This window comes from Cetorhinus maximus, chromosome 9 (assembly GCF_964194155.1).
Source record: "Cetorhinus maximus chromosome 9, sCetMax3.hap1.1, whole genome shotgun sequence".
NCBI classification, from domain to species: domain Eukaryota; kingdom Metazoa; phylum Chordata; class Chondrichthyes; order Lamniformes; family Cetorhinidae; genus Cetorhinus; species Cetorhinus maximus.
In genome coordinates, this window is record NC_135887.1 from 88,711,237 (window position 1) to 88,730,282 (window position 19,046).

Sequence of the window (19,046 nt, forward strand, 5' to 3'; positions counted from 1 at the left end):
TATTCACACTAATATACTGCCCCATGTTATTCACACTAATATACTGCATCCATATTATTCATGCTAATATACTGCCACATATTATTCATGGTAATATACTGCATCCATATTATTCACGCTAAATCATCATTCCCATATTATTCACACTAATATACTGCCCCATATTATTCACACTAATATACTGCATCCATATTAGTCACACTAATATACAGCCCCATATTATTCACACTAATATACTGCCCCATATTATTCACACTAATATACTGCCCCATATTATTCATGCTAATATACTGCCCCATATTATTCACGCTAATATACTGCCCCATATTATTCATGCTAATATACTGCCCCATATTATTCACACTAATATACTGCCCCATATTATTCATGCTAATATACTGCCCCATATTATTCACGCTAATATACTGCCCCATATTATTCACACTAATATATTATTCACACTAATATACTGCCCCATATTATTCACGGTAATATACTGCCCCATATTATTCACACTAATATACTGCCCCATATTATTCATGCTAATATATTATTCACACTAATATACTGCCCCATATTATTCACGGTAATATACTGCCCCATATTATTCACACTAATATACTGCCCCATATTATTCATGCTAATATACTAACCCATATTATTCATGCTAATATACTGCCCCATATTATTCACACTAATATACTGCCCCATATTATTCACACTAATATACTGCCCCATATTATTCACACTAATATACTGCCCCATATTATTCACACTAATATACTGCCCCATATTATTCACGGTAATATACTGCATCCATATGATTCACGCTAAATCATCATTCCCATATTATTCACACTAATATACTGCCCCATATTATTCACACTAATATACTGCATCCATATTAGTCACACTAATATACTGCCCCATATTATTCACACTAATATACTGCCCCATATTATTCACACTAATATACTGCCCCATATTATTCATGCTAATATACTGCCCCATATTATTCACACTAATATACTGCCCCATATTATTCATGCTAATATACTACCCCATATTATTCACGCTAATATACTGCCCCATCTTATTCACACTAATATACTGCCCCATACTTTTCACACTAATATACTGCCCCATATTATTCACGCTAATATACTACCCCATATTATTCATGCTAATATACTGCCCCATATTATTCACGCTAATATACTGCCCCACATTATTCACACTAATATACTGCCCCATATTATTCACGCTAATATACTGCCCCATATTATTCACACTAATATACTGCACCCATATTATTCACGCTAATATACTGCCCCATATTATTCACACTAATATACTGCCCCATATTATTCACACTAATATACTGTCCCATATTATTCACACTAATATACTGCCCCATATTATTCACACTAATATACTGCCCCATATTATTCACACTAATATACTGCCCCATATTATTCACACTAATATACTGCATCCATATTATTCACACTAATATACTGCCACATATTATTCACGGTAATATACTGCATCCATATTATTCACGCTAATACATCATTCCCATATTATTCACGCTAATATACTGCCCCATATTATTCACGCTAATATACTGCACCCATATTATTCACACTAATATACTGCCCCATATTATTCATGCTAATATACTACCCCATATTATTCACACTAATATACTGCATCCATATTATTCACGCTAATACATCATTCCCATATTATTCACACTAATATACTGCCACATATTATTCACGCTAATCTACTGCATCCATATTATTCTCACTAATATACTGCCCCATATTATTCAGTAATATACTGCACCCATATTATTCACACTAATATACTGCCCCATATTATTCAAATATACTGCCCCATATTATTCACAGTAATATACTGCCCCATATTATTCATGCTAATATACTACCCCATATTATTCACGCTAATATATTGCATGCATATTATTCACTAATATACTGCACCCATATTATTCACGCTAATATACTGCATCCATATTATTTATGCTAATATAGTGCCCCATATTATTCATGGTAATATACTGCACCCATATTATTCACGCTAATATACTGCCCTACATTATCCATGCTAATATACTGCCCCATATTATTCATACTAATATACTGCCCCATATTATTCACGGTAATATACTGCATACATATTATTCATGCTAATATACTGCCCCATATTATTCACGCTAATATACTGCCCTATATTATTCACGCTAATATACTGCCCCATATTATTCACGCTAATATATTGCACGCATATTATTCACTAATATACTGCACCCATATTATTCACGCTAATATACTGCATCCATATTATTTACGCTAATATAGTTCCCCATATTATTCATGGTAATATACTGCCCTACATTATTCATGCTAATATACTGCACCCATATTATTCACACTAATATATTGCACGCATATTATTCCCTAATATACTGCACACATATTACTCATGCTAATATACTGCCCTATATTATTCAGGCAATGCACTGCACCCAGTAATATAATTACAGTAATATACCGCTGGGAAGGGTGTCCTGCAGTCAGCATCACGGTGAAGCAGTCTGGGAAGAGTGTCCTGCAGTCTGTTCTTGCTGAAAATAACAAGGCAGGCACTCAGGGTCAAGTCTGCTCTGGAGTTGGTAATCCACTCTGACCAGACCTGCGCTGTGCCCAGCAGGAAGATCATGACAGCCTTGTGCTACTCAGGGATACGATTGCCTATGTGCAGGACAGGGGTGTGGACACCTGCCTCATCAGCCTGGATCAGGAGAAGGCCTTTGAGAGAATATCGTACACCTACATGGCGGATGTGCTCTCCAAGGGGTTTGGGGAGGGAATCCGCAACTGGATCCAACTGCTCTACACTAACATCAGTAGCGCAGTTTCAATCAATGGGTGAGAATCAGAAAGCTTTCCAATTAAATCTGGAGTCAGGCAGGGCTGCCCTCTCTCCCCTGTCCTGTTTGTGTACTGCATAGAACCCTTTGCCGAGTCCATCAGGAAGGATCCGGGCATAAGAGGAATGATGATCCCAGGCAGTGGAGGCACTCAGGTCAAAGCCTCCCTGTACATGGACGATGTAGCCATCTTCTGCTCGGATCTACTGTCGGTGGGCAGACTGATCAACATCTGCGACCAGTTCAAACTGGCCTCGGGAGTTAAGGTAACTCGTGGCAAGAGCGAGGCCATGTTCTTTGGGAACTGGGCTGACTGATCCTTTGTCCCCTTCACTGTCAGGCCAGACGGCCTGAAGGTGCTGGGAATATGGTTCAGAGGGACTGGGGCATGCGTCAGAAACTGGAAGGAGCGAGTGGCTATGGTGGAAAGAAAACCGGATAAGGGGGAGTGATGCTCCCTCTCCATTGCGGGTAGGAACCTGGTCATCGGGTGTGAGGCAGTCTTGGTGTTGCTGTGTGTGGTGAAGGTCTGGCCCATTCCTCACTCCTGCGCGATGGCGATCACCCGAGCCATCTTTCGCTTTATCTGGAGGTCGAAAATGGATCGTGTTCGTAGGGACGTGATGTACGAGCCCCTAAAGGGGGAAAAAACGTGCCCAACATCACCCTCATACTGAGGGCCACCTTTGTGTGCGGCTGCATCAAGCTGTGCATAGACCCTCGGTAGGCAAACATCAAGTGTCACTACGCGCTGAAGTTCTACCTATCCCCGATGTTGTGAAGGTCTGGCCACTCTGCTGCGGAACGCTCCAAATAGTTGGACCGTGCCACACCACCTGTTCCTCGTGGAAAAATTTATGCAGAGAAATACCTTTGACCACAAGTCCATCAGGCAGTGGTCGGCACGTAACGTCTTAGAGGCCCTGCGGGAAAAGAAGAGGGTGGATCCTGTGGGATGGTTCCCCGAGCAGACTGTCAAAGTCATTTGGCAGAATGCCTCATCACCAGAACTTTCCAACAAGCACTAAGATGTAGCTTGGCTGGTGGTGAGAAGAGCCCGTCCCGTCAGATCCTTCCAACATGCCAGGAGTCTCACCCCCTCTGCACGTTGCCCTCGAGGTGGCTATGGTGGGGAAGAAACCGTTATTCACCTCCTTGTGGAATGTACCTTTGCAAAGAAGGTCTGGGGAGAGATGCAGTGGTTTTTGTTGAGGTTTATCCCAAGCAGTTCTGTGACACAGGACTCTGTGCTCTACGGGCTGTTCCCAGGGACACACACCGAAACAAACATCAACTGCAGCTGGAGGATCATCAACTCGGTGAAAGACGCTCTTTGGTCTGCCCAAAACTTGTTGGTCTTCCAGTACAATGAGTTGTCCCCGGCTGAGTGTTGCAAACTGGCACATTCCAAGGTCCAGGGATATGTGCTGAGGGACGCACTAAAGCTTGGGGCAGCCACTGCAAAGGCACAATGGGGAACGGTCACTGTCTAAGAACTTTCTGCCATAGTGCACCGAGGGGCTGGGAATTGCACAGACCCCTCTGGCTGTATGACTCTCAAAGTTTGTATGTAATTAATACTAAATGTATCATAATTGTATTGAAGCACCTCAGAGTGCAACACGATGTATGTCGATAACTCCAATACCATTGCACTGACTGTAATGACCATATTGAAATGACTGTAATATTCATTGATTGCATTGAAGCACCTCGTGATCCATGTGTAAAAGTTGAATACGATTGCCCCTTTTGTGATGGCCATTTACAGAATCACAGAGTGCAGAAGAGGCCCTTCAGCCCATCGAGTCTGCATCGACACATGAGAAACACCTGACCTACCTACCTAATCTCATTTATCAGCACTTGGCCCATAGCCTTGAATGTTATGACGTGCCAAGTGCTCATCCAGATACTTTTTAAAGGATGTGAGGCAACCCGCCTCCACCAACCTCCCAGGCAGTGCATTCCAGACCGTTACCACCCTTTGGGTAAAAAAGTTTTTCCTCACATCCCCCCTAAACCTCCTGCCCCTCACCTTGAATTTATGTCCCCTCGTGACTGATCCTTCAACTAAGGGGAACAGTTGCTCCCTATCCACCGTGTCCATGTTCCTCATAATCTTGTACACCCCGATCAGGTCGCCCCTCAGTCTTCTCTGCTCCAACGAAAACAATCCAAGTCTATCCAACCTCTCTTCATAACTTAAATGTTTCATCCCAGGCAACATCCTGGTGAATCTCCTCTGCACCCCCTCCAGTGCAATCACATCCTTCCTATAATGTGGCGACCAGAACTGCACACAGTACTCCAGCTTTGGCTACAGCAAGGTTCTATACAACTCCAACATGATCTCCCTACTTTTGTAATCTATGCCTCGACTGATAAAGGCAAGTGTCCCATGTGCCTTTTTCACCAACCCACTAACATGCCCCTCTGCCTTCAGAGGTCTATGGACACACACGCCAAGGTCCCTTTGTTCCTCAGAAATTCCTAGTGTCATGCCGTTTATTGAATACTTTCTTTTCAAATTATTCCTTCCAAAGTGCATCACCTCACACTTTTAAGGGTTAAATTCCATCTCCCACTTATCTGCCCATTTGACAATCCCGTCTATATCTTCCTGTAGCCCAAGACACTCAACCTCACTGTTAACCACCCGGCCAATCTTTGTGTCATCCGCAAGCTTACTAATCACGCCCCCCACATATTCATCATTTATATGAACGACATAGATGACTAATAGGGGGCCCAGCACAGATCCCTGTGGTATGCCACTGGACACTGGCTTCCAGTCACTAAAGCATCCTTCTGTCATCACCCTTTGTCTCCTACAACTAAGCCAATTTTGAATCCACCTTATCAAATTACCCTGTATCCCATGTGCATTTGCCTTCTTTATAAGTTTCCCATGTGGGACCTTGTCAAAGGCTTTGCTGAAATCCATATAAACTAAATATCAACTACACTACCCTCATCTACACACCTGGTCACCTCCTCAAAAAATTCAATCAAATTTGTTAGGCATGACCTCCTTCTGACAAAGCCATGCTGACTACCCCTGATCAAACCTTGCCTCTCCAAGTGGAGATAGATTCTCTCCTTCAGAATTTTCTACAATAGTTTCCCTACCACTGACGTGACACTCACTGGCCTGTAGTTCCATGGCTTATCTTTACAACCCTTCTTAAATAGCGGAACCACATTAACTGTTCTCCAGTCCTCTGGCACCTCCCCCGTGGCCAGAGAGGAACTAAAAATTTGGGTCAGAGCCCCTGCGATCTCCTCCCTTGCCTCCCTCAGCAGTCTGGGACACAAGTTATCCGGACCTGGAGATTTGTCCACTTTTAAGCCTGCCAACACCTCCAATACCTTGTCCAAATATCAATTTACTCAAGAACCTCACAGTCTCTCTCCCCAAGTTTGATACCTTCATCCTCATTCTCTTTGGGATGAAGGTTTTATAATGCTCTTTCAGATATTTTATGAATAAAGTATATTTTTCCAAAAAAAATAACAAGAGTAACATCACAAGACAGTGCAAGAGCACGGCGGAGAGATCAGATAGAGCGCGAGTACGGGGGGGAGGGGAAGCTTCAAAAAGTGATGTCAGCACAAAGGTGAGAGCTGATAGGTGACTAGTGGGTAAGTGTTTTTCTCCAGTTTAAAATTTATTAAGCTAAGGAAAGGTAAGAGTTCTAGTTTTTATTTCTTAACATTTTTTTAAACTGTATTTAACTTAAAGTAAGAGTTTTTTTTTTTAACTAGAGGCATGGCAGGACAGCTCAGTCCCATGTTATGTACCGCCTGCAACATGTAGGAAGTACTAGATGCTCCTTGCACTCCTACCGACTACGTGTGCAGTAAGTGCCACCAGCTGCAGCTACTTGAGCTCCGAGATTTGGAGCTTGAGCGGCAGCTGGAGGCGCTGAGGTGCATCCGCAAGGCTGAGAGTTTCGTGGACAGCACGTTTTTAGACGTGGTCACTCCACAGCTTACGGAAGTGCAGAGAGGGAATGGGTGACCATCAGTCAGAAGAAAGGTGTCAGGCAAGTAGAGTGCATCTCGCTTGAGAACCGTTTTTCTGTGTTGGAAAATGGTGAGAGTGATGGTTCCTCTGGGGAGTGCAGCCACGCTCATGGCACTGTGAGTGGCTCAGCTGCACAGGGGTTGGGGGAGGGTGGAGGAAAAAGAGGGGAAGAGCAATAGTGGGAGGAGACTCGATAGTAAGGGGAACAGACAGGTGCTTCTGCGGCCGTAGACGTGACTCCAGGATGGTATGTTGCCTCCCTGGTGCCAGGTCAAAGATGTCACTGAATGGCTACAGGGCATTCTAAAGGGGGAGGGCAAACAGATAGAGATCGTGGTACATATTAGTACCAACGACATAGGTAGAAAGAGGGATGAGGTCCTGCAAGCAGAATTTAGGGAGCTAGGAAGCAGATTAAAAAATGGGACCTCAAAGGTCCCATGCAATCTCTGGATTACATCCAGTGTCACGTGCTAGTGAGTACAGAAATAGGAGGTTAGTCCAGATAAATGTGTGGCTGGAGAGATGGTGCAGGAGGGAGGACTTTAGATTTCTGGGACATTGGGACTGTTTCTTGGGGTGGTGGGACCTGTACAAGGCAGACAGGTTGCACCTGAACCAGAATGGGACCAACATCCTTGCGGGAAGGTTTGCTAGTGCCGTTGGGGAGGGTTTAAACTAACTTGGCAGGGGGATGGGATCCTGAGAGAAGGTTCAGCAGGGGGAGATGCACAGCCAAAATTAGAAGAGAGTAAGTGAGTCTGGAAGGCACAGAAATTATAGGCCAGTTAAGGCACAAGGGAGTTTGGCGAAGTTGGATGGTATTTATTTTAATGCAAGCAGTCTGACGAATAAGGCAGATGAGTTGAGGGCGCAAATTAACACATGGAAGTATGATGTCATTGCTGTCACAGAGACGTGGTTGAGAGAGGAGCAGGATTGGCAGCTCAATATTCCAGGATAATATTCAGGCGAGACAGGGAAGAAGGTAAAAGAGGAGGGGGTAACGCAATATTGATCAAGGAATCAATTACAGCAGTAAAGAGGGATGACATCCTAGAAGGCTCCTCAAATGAAGCCATATGGGTAGAACTAAAAAACAAATAAGGAGCAATCACATTTCTGGGAGTGTACTAAAGGCCCCCAAACAGTCAGAGAGAAATAGAAGAGCAGATATCTAGGCAAATTTCAGAGAAGTGTAAAAATAATAGGATAGTAATAGTAGGTGATTTCAACTTCCCCAACATTAACTGGGTTAATCATATTGTGATAGGTTTAGAGGGAGCAGAATTCTTAACATGCATCCAGGAGAGCTTTATAAGCCAGTACGTAGAAGGTCCTACAAGAGAAGAGGCGGTCCTGGGCTTAATTTTAGGGAATGAAGCCAGGCAAGTGGTAGAGGTATCAGTGAGGGAACATATTGCATATTGTGATCATAACTCTGTTAGATTCAAGGTTGTCATGGAAAAGGACAAGGATGAGCCAGAAATCAGAGTTCTAAATTGGGGGAAGGCCGATTTTTAATAAGATCAAATATGATTTGGCCAGACTGGACCGGAAGCAGCTACTTTTAGGTAAATCTACATCAGATCAGTGGGATTCATTCAAGAAGGGAATAGGGAGAGTACAGGGCCAACATTTTCCAGTAAAGATAAAGGATGGGACTAACAAATCCAGGGAGACCTAGATGTCGAGGGATATACAAGATTGGATAAAGAGAAAAAGGGAGGCTTATGGCAGATACTGAGGGCTCAAAACAGCAGAAGCCCTGGAGGAGTATAGTGTGTGTAGGGGGGGAACTTAAAAAGGAAATTAGGTGAGCAAAAAGGGGGCAGGAAAAAACATTGGCAGGTAAAATAAAGGAAAATCCAAAGTTATTTTACAAGTACATTAAGAGTAAGAGGATAACTCGGGAATGAGTAAGGCCCATTAAGGACCATAGTGATAATTTGTGTGTGGAGCCAGAAGACGTAGGTACGGTTCTAAATTAATACTTTGTGTTGGTGTTCACAAGTGAGAGGGACGACGTGAGTATGGAAATCAGGCAGAAGGACTGTGATATAATTAAAGAAATTAGCATAGAAAGGGAGGAGGGTCTACGTGGTCTGGCAGGCTTAAAAGTAGATAAATCTCCAGGCCTGGACGAAATGTATCCCAGGCTGTTGAGTGAGGCAAGGGTGGAAATAGCAGGGGCGCTGGCAATAATTTTCAATACCTCTCTGACCACAGGAGAGGTGCCAGAGGATCGGAGGACAGTCAATGTGGTATCGTTATTCAAGAAGGGAAGAAGGGATAAACCAGGGAACTACAGGCCAATCAGTCTAACCGCAGTGGTGGGGAAACAACTGGAAGCAATTCTGAGGGACAGAATTAATCTACACTTGGGGCTGAATTTTCTGGTTGGTGGGGGGGGGCCGAGCGGGAGCGGGTGGGGCGTGGACCCAATCTCCACCCGCAATCAGGTCCACGCCGCCATTTTATGCGGGTGGGCGAATTAAGGCCCGCCCAGCGTAATGCGCGACTCCCAAAGATAGCAGGAGTGGGCGGGCAGCTGCGGGAGTGCACTGTTTACCGGGTCCAATGGCGACCCGGCAGCCTATTTATATGAAGCGCTGGCAGCCTTTGCAAGGCTGCTCACAACGGTAAGTGGAAGGACTCACCAGAGGACTTCAGGTGAGTAGGCCAGTCCGGAGGGTAGGGTAGTGGGACAGGCCAGGCCGGAGGGTACGGCAACGGGACAGGCCAGGCCGGAGGGTACGGCAGCGGGACAGGCCAGGCCGGAGGGTACGGCAGCGGGACAGGCCAGGCCGGAGGGTACGGCAGCGGGACAGGCCAGGCCGGAGGGTACGGCAGCGGGACAGGCCAGGCCGGAGGGTACGGCAGCGGGACAGGCCAGGCCGGAGGGTACGGCAGCGGGACAGGCCAGGCCGGAGGGTACGGCAGCGGGACAGGCCAGGCCGGAGGGTACGGCAGCGGGACAGGCCAGGCCGGAGGGTACGGCAGCGGGACAGGCCAGGCCGGAGGGTACGGCAGCGGGACAGGCCAGGCCGGAGGGTACGGCAGCGGGACAGGCCAGGCTGGAGGGTAGGGTAGCGGGACAGGCAAGGCCGGAGGGTACGGCAGCGGGACAGGCCAGGCCGGAGGGTAGGGCCAGTGCACCCCTTGTTTTTCAGATGTCTGCCTTGTTGCCCTCGAGGAGGTGGCAGCATGGGAGGAAGTGCTGGCTCCCCAGGATTGGAGGAGGCGGCCCCCGCACATGACGAAACGTAACTGGGAGGAGGCGGTGAGCTCTCGCAACCTGGTGCGGCGCACCTGGATCCAGTGTCACAAGCGTTTCAACGACTTGTTGCGCTCTGGCAGGGTGAGTACCATGTTGGCATTGGTCATTTAACCGAGCAGGTCAGCTTATCCCCCTGCTGTCCCCCCACCCCCTCCCAAGTCCGAGTGTAGTGACTGCATTGAATCATTGATGGCATTTGTCGTTTGCTGGGTGAGCCAGCAGATACTGCCCATGCTGAGGTCAGCCTGAGAGGGTGATGAGATGTGTTTTGCCCCTGCAGCATGTGTTACACTGAGTCTCACATGACTGGTGTGGGGGTAACCTGGAGGATCTGCACCTAGGTGCTGTGTTTGAACTCCAGGACATGTCCAAGTCAGGGTGATGAGATGCTGGGAGGGGAGCTTCAAGGTGGCGTGGCAACGAACCACCTGCTGCCCTCTGCGCTCCACGTGCTTGCGCCTCCTTGCTATGAAAGAATATACAGCGTGGCGCCTAATGTGATGAAGGCAGCATGTGTCAAAGGCGGGGGTGGGGAACAGGCCTAGCACCTATGTGTGAGTGTTTGGCAGTAGCGGGGTGAGGAGGCACTGGAGCCCTGATATGTCCCACTCTGGTTGGGGTGGGCCATCCGCGAAGAGTGACCATGTGCAATTTGCACTAATCAATGCTCGTCTCTCATTTTCAGGAGAAGAATGCTCATGATGCAGCAGAGCGGGTGAGGACTGGCGGCAGCCAGGCGCAGGTCGCCATTCTCAGTCGGTTTGAGCAGGATGCCCTGGATCTGGAGAGGCGCCATGCACCCAGGTCCACTGGTGTCAGTGAGGCTGGGGTGCTACGGCCAGGTGTTTATGCCCAGCAGTGAGGTCAGCATTGTTCTCCCAACAGCCATAGCAATGCTGAATGTTAAATGATTTAATTTTGCAACATGGCTTGACCATTAATTATGGAAGGATGAGTGCATCCGGGGGACAGGGATGGGCTTGTTCTTCCTTTCAGCATCAGCAGAGCAGGGCTGGGAGGAGGAGCAGCAGAGGCCCCCTCTCGCACCTGAGGGCCCTGAAGTCTCACCAGCGTCACACCATCTCTGCCAGGCAGGCACCAGCGCAGATACTGACACCTCGGTGAGAATTCGAACATCGGCTAGTGTCCGGGGCACAGCGGTGAGGGCACTTCACAGTCGCTGGAGGAGCTAGCAGAGACAGAGAGTGCCCATGGTGCCAGCAGTTGGAGGACTGCAGGGGACCAGGCACATGCTCAGTCGGTGCCTGATGATGTGCCTCTGGAGTCGTCCGCGACGCAGCAAACGCAGGAATTGCAGCCGGGTATGCAGGAGCATCTGGGAGAGATACATGAGGCTATGCTTGGCTTGGTGTCCGTGGTGGAGGAGTCTACCAAAGCAATGAGCAATGAGCCACATGTCCGAGCGCCATGTATCCTCCATGGAGAGAGTGGCGACTCTCGTGGAGAGGTTCCTCCAGGAGACCCATCAGGGCTTCCTGGGGATGTGCTCTGACCAACATTGACCTCAGCTGGTCAGTGCCACTGTGGGAGATAGTGTAGGCACCAAGTTTCCCAGCTCGGTGCCTATCCATCCATGATGAGCAGGGAGGTCCAAAGGAACCTCACGTCAGCGCAGCAGCTGCCTGGCGTCTCTACGGGCACCTCTCAGGGTGCTCCGGATGAGGGCGGCAGCTCCTCTGCCCCTATTCCAGTGACCGTAGCATCCGGTGAGGCTGTAATGACTGGGGAAATGCCAGCTGTGGAATGAGCAGCTCCAGCACAGGCTCCACGGGCCAGAGGACGACCGCCAAGGTCATCAAGGCCAACAGGACAGCAGAATGAGCAGGCTGTCTCAGATGCCACTCCAAGCGATGGGGCAGCACCAAGACGTAGCACCCAGAAATGAAAACATAAGGCACCTTAGGCACATCACAGGTTTTTCACTGGTGCTTTTGTGCTGGCCCGAAATGAGGTCCTTATGATTTGTTCTGATTTGTGACTCTATTGTCTTTTTTTTCGGAATAAGTTGGTTTGCTTGACATACTAAATTCAGATATGTGACCATGGCTGAGTGTGCCTCTTTTCTTATGCATGTGTATGGTTTCCAAAAATGTTAGAAGTGTTTTGTGGGATATTCAGCTTTATAAACAAGGCCCTTAGTTACTGTTCCTAACCTGGAAGATTTGGCACTTAGATATCGAATATGGAGCCAACAGCCCAGGCTTGTCCTGGTGATCCATCTGTGGTGCGCTAGCTGAAGGTTCATTGGATTAAAGCCTCCTGGGTCTCCCTGCCTCCCTGGAGTGTGCCCGGATCAGTATCTACCCCCTCAGCATTTCCCTGTGCTCATCCTTGGACTCACTGCTGGACTCATCGCGTGCAGCCGCAGCCACTGTGTCGATATCTTCATCGTCCACTGCGTCCCCCCTTTCCAGCGCAAGATTGTGGAGAGCACAGCATGCAACCACTATCACTGAGACACGATCTGGGGGGTAATGGAGTGCACCTCCTGAGCGGTCCAGGCATTGGAAGTGCAGCTTGAGAAGACAGTGGCTCTCTTCACCACAACCCTTGTGGAGGCGTGGCTCCTATTGTACCGCTGCTCAGCTTCTGTTTTTGGATGGCGGAGAGGTGTCAAGAGCCACTTTCTGAGGGGATAGCCCTTGTCACCCAGCAGACATCCATCAGGCCGAGCCAGAGCACTGAAGAGCCCCGGCACCTGGGAGTGTCTGAGGATGTAGGCGTCGTGGGAGCTGCCTGGGTACCTTGCACAGACTTGTAAAATCAGCATCCTGTGATCACACACTATTTGCACGTTCATGGAGTGGAAGCCTTTCCTGTTGACAAAGGCACTGGGCTCACCTGCTGGTGCCTTGACGGCCACATGTGTGCAGTCTATTGCACCCTGGAAGTGGGGGAAGCCAGCAATCACCGCAAAGCCTCTGGCTCAGTGTCTGGCTTGCCTGGTCCCAACAGTAGTGGATGAAGGTCAATGCACGCTTGAACAGAGCGTCTGTAACCTGTTTGACACAAGTGTGGACAGCTGATTGGGAGACACCACAAAGATCACCCACCGACCCCTGGAAGAAGCCAGAGGCATAGAGGTTGAAGGCAGCTGTGATCTTCAGAGAAACTGGCATGGGGTGTCCACCCACACAGTTAGTGGAGATCTCAGGACCAATCATCTGACACATATAGTTGACTGTCTCCCTTGAGGGATGGAGCCTCCTTCGGAACTGCACCTCAGGCACACTGAGGTAACTGCTTCGCTGCCTGTAAACTCTGGTAGCAGGACAGTGGTGTCTTCTGCGGCGCCTTCCGCCTTGGACTACCTCTTGGCCCTGCACCCCCTGTGCCTGCGCCTGTCCTCCCAAAGGTGGCTCCCCTGGAGGCTGAATGTACACTCCAGGCCTCCTCCCCCTCCTAGCCCTCTCTTCCTCCTCAGAGGAGGTGCCTCCAGTGGACAGATCAGCTCCCATTCCCAGGCTAAGGGAAGGCTTCCAGAAACCTGCAGGCCCAGAAAAGATTCCTCACTGCAGAGTGCTGACCTGAAGGTTAAGAGTCCAGAAAAAGCAGCTGGTATGCGTTTTGAAGTACTGCAGATCACACAGGCAAGTTTCAAAAGCTTTCAAAAATAAATACTTGACTGTGCACTCGTGATCCCAGTTAGCCCGCTTATCCCGCCTGTGGATGAGGTTTATACAATTGTGTCCTGTGCGCCAGTCCGAAGATTGCACGGATGCTGAAAAATCAGTGTCGACTGGTGAGTCAAGGGCCTTAAGTGGCCCATTAATTAACGTCGGACATCATTGCGTGCCTGCCCAGCGAAATATCACGATGGCGCGGTTATGGCCTGCCCCCGCATGCCAACAGGAAAATTCTGTCCCTGGAGAGGCAGGGATTAATCAAGGACAGTCAACATAGTTTTGTTAAGGGAAGGTCAGGTCTGACCAATTTGATTGAATTTTTCAAAGAGGTGACCAGGTGTGTAAATCAGGGCAATGCATTTTACGTAGTCTATTTGGACTTCAGCAAGGCTTTTGATAAGGTCCCACATGGGAGACTGAGAACAGAAGGTAAGAGCCCATGCCATCCAAAGCATTTTGGCAAATTGGATCCAGAATTGGCTGAGTGGCAGGAAGCAGAGGCTGATGATCAAGGGGTGTTTTTTGACTGGATGCCTGTGTCCACTGGGGTTCCACAGAGATCGCTGTTGAGTCCCTTGCTGTTTGTGGTATATATAAATGATTTAGACTTGAATGTAGGAGGGTTGATCAGTAAGTTCGCGGATGACATGAAAATTAGTGGGGTGGTAAATAGTGAGGAGGATAGCCTTAGATTACAGGAGGATATAGACGGGCTGGTCAGATGGGCTAATCAGTGGCAAATGGAATTTAATCTGGATAAGTGTGAGGTGATGCACTTGGGTAGGACAAACAAGGCACAGGAATACATGATGAATGGTAGGATCCTGGGAAGTACCAAGGATCAAAGGGACCTTGGTGTGCATGTCCACCGGTCCCTTAAGGTAGCGGTACAGGTAGATAAGGTGGTTAAGAAGGCATATGGGATACTTGCCTTTATTAGCCAAGGCATCGAATATAAGAACAGGGAGGTTATGCTGGAACTGTATAAAACGCTAGTTAGGCCACAGCCAGAGTATTGCGTGCAGTTCTGGAATCTGCATTATAAGAAGGATGTGATTGCACAAGAGAGAGTGCAGAGGAGATTTACCAGGATGTTGCCTGGGCTGGAGAGTTTTAGTTATGAGGAGAGATTGGATAGACTGGGGTTATTTTTCTTGGAACAGAGGAGATTGAGGGGGGACATGATTGAGGTGTATAAAATTATGAGGTGCATGGATAGTGTAGACAGGAAGGAACTTTTCCCCTTGGCGGAGGGACCAATAACCAGGGGGCATAGATTTAAGGTAAGGGGCAGGAGGTTTAGAGGGGATGTGAGGAAGAATTTTTTCACCCAGAGGGTGGTGGGAATCTGGATCTCACTGCCTGAAAGGGTGGTAGAGGCATAAACCCTCATAACAGTTAAGTATTTGGATGTGCACTTGCAATGCCATGGCATACAAGGCTATGTGCCTAGTGCTGGAAAATGGGACTAGAATAGTTGGGTACTTGTTTGACTGGCGCAGAGTCGATGGGCCGAAGGGTCTTATTCTGTGCTGTAGACTTCTATGGCTCTATATTACTCGTGCTAATATACTGCCCCATTTTGTTCAGGCAATACACTGCACTCATATTGTTCACACTAATATACTGCACCCATATTAATCACACTAATATACTGCACCTGTATTATTCTTGCTAATATATTGCACCTGTAGTATTCTCGATAATATACTCCACTGTATTATCTTCATGAATATACTGTGCCTGTGTCATCTCATTAATATACTGCACCCGTGCCATGTTAATTCTCACTGATATACTGCGCCTGTCTTATTCCTGCCAATATTCTCTATCTGTATTATTCTCGTTAATATAGTGTGCCTGTATTATCCTAACATACTGTGCCCATGCACTCTCGCTAATATTCTGCCCCGTTTTTAGATTACTAGCAAGAATAAAACAACACGGTATATTTGCAAGAATAGAAAGGGCACAGTAAATTAGCAAAAATGATATGGGTGCAGAATATTCATGAGAATAATCCAGGTGCAGTATATTAGTTGAAATGATTTGGGCACAGTAAGATACTGCAACGTTTTATTCTTTCTAATATATTGTGTCCATATTATTCTCACGAATATACTGCAACCATATTATTCTAAAATACTGTGCATGCTATAATCACTATGACACAGCATGCATGTTACTCGTTATCATTCTCGCCAATATACAACATATGTATTATTCTCGCTAGTACACTATGCATGTATTATTCCAATATACTGTGGTCATGTAATTCTCACTAATATACTGTGTCCAAATCATTTCAACTAATATACTGCACCTGGATTATTCTCATGAATATTCTGCACCCATATCATTTTTGCTAATTTACTGTGCCCTTTCTATTCTTGCAAATATACCGTGTTGTTTTATTCTTGCTAGTAATCTGTGCCCCTATCATTCTTGCTAATATACTGCGCCCACATCTTCCTCAATAATATACGGTGCCCATATTTTCCGCACTAAAATACTGTGCCTGTATCTTTCTCACTTACATACTGCGCTTGTATCATTCTCACTAATATACTGTGCCTGTCATTCTCATAAATATACCGCACTTCTACTATTTCCTGCAAAAATACTGTTATTATTCTTGCTAATATACTGCACTTGCATTTTACCACTAATATACTGTACCCTTATCATTATCACTAACGTACTCCATCTGTATCATTTTCACTAACATACTACGCCTGTATCAAACTGATATACTGTGTCCAGCATTCTCATGAATATACTGTGCTTGTATTATTCATTCTGCCTAAATTCTGCTTTGCATTACTCTCGTTAATATATTGCTGCTCTTCTTTTGGCTTCTACCATTTTACTTGGGGTTGCCATATTGCTGGTTGATCATCCTTCTCCATCTCCTCCTGTCAGACACCTATTCCTCTTCCAATCCCGCTGCATTTAAGTATCGTCACCGCATCTTTCCATCTGGTCTTAGGCCTTCCTCTCTTCCTTCTGCCTTGCAGCCCTATCTCCATTACTCACCTTACCACATTTCCTCTCAGTCTCCGCAACAGATGACCGTACCATTTAAATCTCTTCTCGCTACTTTCTTCAATGGTCCCACAATCCTCAACGCTCCCACAATCTTCACTGACCCCTTGATGTGCTGGTTCCTGATCTTGTTCTTTTTCTTTACTCCACATTCTTACTAATAAACTGCACCTATATTACCTGCACTAATATACCGTACCCATATCATTTGCACTAATATACCATGTCTGTTATTCTCATAAACATGCTGTGATTGTATTATTCTCACTAATATACTGTGCCTATCATTCTCAAATATACCACGTATTATTCTCATTTACATATCATATCTAATATACCGTGCCTGTGTCAAGTATGCCACCAAACTGCGCATGTATCATTCTCACTGACATACTGCACATGTATTGTTCTTGCTTAGATATTGCATCTCCATTACTCTCTATACAATACAGTAACTATTATTCTCCCGAAACAGCACCTATATTATTCCCTCTAATGCACAGCGCCTGTAATCTCTGTATATCACAGTATCTGTTTTATCTGTAACATATCAGGGAATGGATAAAAGGCGCACGTGGCTGCATGATGGACCAGATGTTCTTTTCCTGTTCCGTATAATTCTCCATAGTGCATTTTGTCTGTTGTTCTTTATTTAACCATGTCTGCTATTGTTTCCATAAGGTTTTTAATGATGCTATTTGTATCAGATCTCTAAAGCAGCCTTCACTGTAAACTAGATTTAGTTATTTTTGAATGCAATCAGTTTTAGTGAGGCTGAACAATTATTTACTTGGGAGGAAATGTAGGGTATTATCCAACTTGCTTGTGGCATTAGTACCACTGAAAGTAATTTTATTAACAAAGACCTAGGCTCTGACTGGTCCTTTCTCTAATGTTATTACACAAGGAACGTGTCCCTCATGGGCATTACTTGCCTTCCAACCAGGTCAATTTGAAGGTGCACAGCGTGCTGTAAAGGATAGAGCTGTTTCTAACTACAGTGATTATATTATTAAAAGCTGTGGCCCCATGCAGTGATCAGTCATACAATTACCTTAACAGAAAAAAATACCAGACAAAAGGTGAGATAGAGCCCATGTTACGTACAAAGGGCCAGTCCATCCTCATTTGTGTGTCTTATTGAATTAGTGAGTTGTGCAAAGGTAGAATACGTCAATCCTGCTGTACCAATTGCTCATTGTAATTAAATTTTAAACACATCATTGTTGTCAAACAACTCCTCGGTTTGTTACCTACAGCTGACAGAATACAAATTATTGAAGAGTGATAATTTTTAATTAGGGCTTTGTAAAGCTGGCATGCAGGCTATTCCACTTCTTAAAACTTTTCCAAGTTACTATTTCATTATTTCCAGCTCTAATTTTAAAGAGAGACACTCAAAAAAATGATACACATGAGGGACTGTATCATTGTGATAATGACACTGGACTCGTAATCCAGAGGCCCAGACGAATGCTCTGTGGACATCAGTTCACACAATGGCAGCTGGTGGAATTTAAGTTCAATTAATAAATCTGGGATTATAAAGCTATTCTGAGTAATGGTGACATGAAACTCTCATTGATTGTTGTAAATAACCATCTGATTCACTAATGTCCTTTAGGGAGGGAAATCTTCCATCCTTAGCCGGTCTAGCCTAAATATAACTCCAGACACACCAGCAGTGTGGTTGACTCTTAACTTCCCTCTGAAATTACCTAGCAGGTCACGTAATTCCAGGCAATTAGAGATAGGCAACAAAAGCTGGCATTGTCAGCGGTGTCTACATTCCATGAAAGAATAAAGAAAAAAAAACACTCAAAATACTTGAAAGACACAAAGCAAATAAATAAGGTCATCTGATCAGTGGTAATCAGCAGAGTGCATGTGACCATTGCCGGTAAGCGTAAAAATTGAAGGAGGTCAGGTTTGCTCTTGGCTGTTGAAACTGAGGCCTAGACTTTTACTTGCCTTAGTTGCTGAGGGTGAGGGCTGGGTTGTCATCTTCTCTACCTGATCTTCCCTTGTGGTAATTATAGTTCTGATAAACATAGAGCTGTAGCTTTAGGAGTAATCCTGTGTTGT

General features: G+C 46.0%; 1 protein-coding gene across 1 annotated transcript in view; it reads right to left on the bottom strand.

Moving 5' to 3' along the window:
• The window catches only part of LOC144684817 (glycogen [starch] synthase, muscle-like), a 126,799-nt gene that overhangs the window by 16,877 nt on the left and 90,876 nt on the right, over positions 1–19,046 (bottom strand). The window lies entirely within an intron of this gene.